At 44.3% G+C, this 3632-nt stretch overlaps 1 protein-coding gene across 1 annotated transcript in view; it reads right to left on the reverse strand.

Annotated features, from left to right (window-relative positions):
- The window catches only part of MAP7D2 (MAP7 domain containing 2), a 105004-nt gene that overhangs the window by 20775 nt on the left and 80597 nt on the right, over nucleotides 1-3632 (reverse strand). The window lies entirely within an intron of this gene.

The following is a 3632-nucleotide window of genomic DNA, read 5'->3' on the forward strand; positions in this document are numbered from 1 at the left end:
TTTTTTTTTTTTTTTAATTGTAGCAAAATACAAACAAATAACAAAATTTACCATCTTGGCCATTTTTAAGTGTACAGCTCAGTGGCATTAAATACATTCACAATGTAGTGCAACTATCACCGCCAGCCCTCCCCAGAACCGCATACCCATTAAACACTAACTCCTTCTGCCTGCCTCGCTCAGCCCCTAGCAACCACCCTTCTGTTTTCTGTCTGTAGGAATGTGACTATTCCAGATTCCTCACAGAAGTGAGATGATACAGTATATGTCTCCTTTTGTGTCTGGCTTATTTCACTCAACACAATGTCTTCAAGGTCCCCAGTTTCTTCATATAAAAATAATTCACCTTTACTGAAATATGATCGATATCCAGTTCCTCTTTACATGCTGAGGAACAAACTCAGCCAAAAGGTGGGAAGAGGAGGTGTCTTTTTTTGTTGTTGAGGTTCTTAACAGGTTTACAAGAAACTCTCCTGCTTTTGGAAAGATGTGAAAGCTGAGGACAAGCCTATTGCCACTCAGGGAAATACCGCTTCATTAAAATGCAGGTGTCTATCTTACATCTGTTAAAAGAAGGCCCATTATAAGCACACTGGTCTAGACGTGGCTCCTAGCGAGCACTGAGTGTTGAGGAGCTAGATAACAGCTGAGTTTCAGAAGCTGAGTTTACCCAGAAGTTTGCACAGGGAGGTAGCATTTGCAGAGTTCCTTTAGGAAGAACATACATTAATCTGTATATAAGTTATAAATGGTCATTCTCGATCCTGTAGCAGATTGAACCATATGAAACTGCCAATATTCAACTGTTTTTGATCTATAAAAACAGTAAGAAAAACAGCAATTCAACATAATATTAAAGACCCATTTATCACCACAGGCTTAAAGACTTACTTAATCAGATCCTGGTGGTAAGGAAAAACTATGATTAAATCAGCACTGTACTTGGACTTGAGCTGGAAAACAATCCTCAAGTGGTAGGTGGATTAGGAAAGATACAGGCCAGTTTTCCAATGATGCTCTCATGCTAAAAGGGCAGCTCTGAGTGCCCAGGAAAACATCTTCTCTTAGTAAAAGTCAGACTGAGGGCTACACAATGGTGTGATCACCCAACCCGATGAATACAACTTGAACCTGACTTGAAATTTTTTTTTTAATATTTTTATTTATTTCTAGGAGAGAGAGAGACAGCGTGAGCAGGGGAGGGTCAGAGAGAGAGGGAGACACAGACTCTGAAACAGGCTCTAGGCTCTGAGCTGGCAGTCAGCACAGAGCCCGACGCGGGGCTTGAACCCACGAACCGCGAGATCATGACCTAAGCGAAAGTCGGACGCTTAACCGACTAAGCCACTCAGGCGCCCCCCCGACTTGAAATTTTTAATTTAAATTCAAGTTAGTTAAAATACAGTGTAGTATTGGTTTCAGGAGTAGAACCCAGCGATTCATCACTTACATATGATACCCAGTGCTCATCCCAAGTGCCCTCCTTAATGCCCATCACCCATTTAGCCCATTCCCCCACCCACCTTTCTCCAGCAACCCTCAGTTTGTACTCTGTATTTAAGAGTCTTTTATGGTTTGCATCCCTCTCTTTTTATCTTATTTTATTTTTCCTTCCCTTCACCTATGTTCATCTGTTTTGTTTCTTAAATTCCACATATAAGTGAAATCCTATGATACTTGTCTTTGACTGACTTATTTTGCTTAGCATAATACATTCTAGTTCTGTCCCCATTGTTTCAAACTGCAAGATTTCATTGTTTCAGCATCTACCATTTTACTCATAACGAGTCAGTCAAGCTCTCACTTCACGGTAGGGTGTCCCACCTTTTCGAACAGTCTTCTCTCCAGCTGGACAGCTCTGGCCCCAGAAAGAACAGTTTCATACTGGCCATACTGACTTCCCTGTGTCATCATCCTACTGGCTTGGAGCCACACAGAACCCCTGTGACAACCTGGCCACGTGGTTGGTACCTACCCCCGGAAGACAGTTCTCCCTTTGCCCCTGGGCTCAGCTGACTCAGGCCCACAGTTCCTTGGGACTTCTTGGCAACCAGGTGTTTCTTTCTAGTTGTACCATATAACCCTGATTTTCTCATTCTGTTCCTAGACTCTTGCCAACAACAACAAAAAAATCACACACAGAATCTTGCCCTCTGCATATACATATCCATATATAGCAGGGCTTTTCAGCCCTGCCATTACTGACATTGAGACTAGACTAGTCTTTGTTATAGGGCTGTCCTATGCATGTAGGATGTTTAGCAGCATCCCTGGCCTCACCTACCAGATGCCAATAGCACTTGTCACCCCCAACCCCAGGTTGTGACAACCAAAAATGTCTCCAGACATTGTCAAGTGTCCCCTCAGGGACAAGATCACTCCCAGGTGAGAACCACCTAAGTGACACATACATACAGCTACCTCCCCACGTACATGCTTTTCATATAAAGCAGACAAAAGTAGAGCTACTCTGATTGGAGAGCAGTGTCCTAATCCCCAGAGTCACCCTGAGGCACACCTATGGGTGTCCTGAATGCCTTAGCCTGAGAGGTAATTTTTAGTGGCTTCTGTGTTCTGACAGAGAGTCACAGCTGGATCCCTCACAGCTGGTGAGACTAAGCAAAGGTGCTGTGCACATGCAGCCTAGTCCAACCACGTTCTCTATGGGACCTGCCTTCAGCAAGCACACACTCTGAGCTTCTCTGAGCAGTGCCTGAAGAGGTAGGCTCTGCTCAAGGGGGCCTGCAGTGTGCTGGTGTCTCTGCCCATGAATGAGGAGATGGAGGAGAAACTCTCCTACAGACACGACTCCCACCATAAGGCTCCCCAGGGATGGAATGGGGGGGAAGGAGTAAGAAGCTTGAACTGGGTGCAGGCCCAATCCATTCTACAGTCCCCTTAGCAACCAGAAAACCTGCATCTGGATCCCAACACACCCCTGGGTCTGGTTTGAAGGGCTCACTATCAGAAGGGAATGGAATGTGACAATGGAGTCACACCCTCAATCAGTGTGCCTGGAACCTGTAGATGGAAATGCATGGCAGGATTACAATCCCAGGGAGAAAAAGCCAGACTGGCCTGGATGGGAGAGGTTCTGACAGCCTCATGTCAGCTCAGCCCTGAGCAGCCTTGCTTCAACAGAAAAGTCACACATAGGTTCTATTCACACCACAGACTGTGAGGTTCTATTCTAAATAAAACTGGGCCAATTATCTAGGAGCACACATCCAAAAGTAATTTCTACCTGAGAAGTAACGGTGAATTTATTTGGGATAAAACTCAATGTATAAAGTCTGTTTACTTCCCCTATTCCAGACCCTTCCTGATAGCATAAATCAGAATACACAAACACACACACACATGTATGCACATAAAATATAACCTTCAAGTTAGAGAAGTGCAGCATCATAGATTTTTTTTTAACAGCAAGTGACCAAAATACAGAATACAATCTTAAAAATTCCCCACTTATCCCCATGTATGTAGCTTCCTGCTCATCTTATCTTGCTACTTACTACATGGATTTATCACCCTGTCAGGTACCTGGCAAGATATGCTGAGCACAGACCTTCTGAACCAGGTGACATTGGTCTGGCAGGCTTTAAGGCTCTCTGGCCAGTTCTGCTCACACT

This window comes from Crocuta crocuta, unplaced genomic scaffold (assembly GCF_008692635.1).
Source record: "Crocuta crocuta isolate KB4526 unplaced genomic scaffold, BGI_CrCroc_1.0 scaffold312, whole genome shotgun sequence".
Classification (NCBI taxonomy): domain Eukaryota; kingdom Metazoa; phylum Chordata; class Mammalia; order Carnivora; family Hyaenidae; genus Crocuta; species Crocuta crocuta.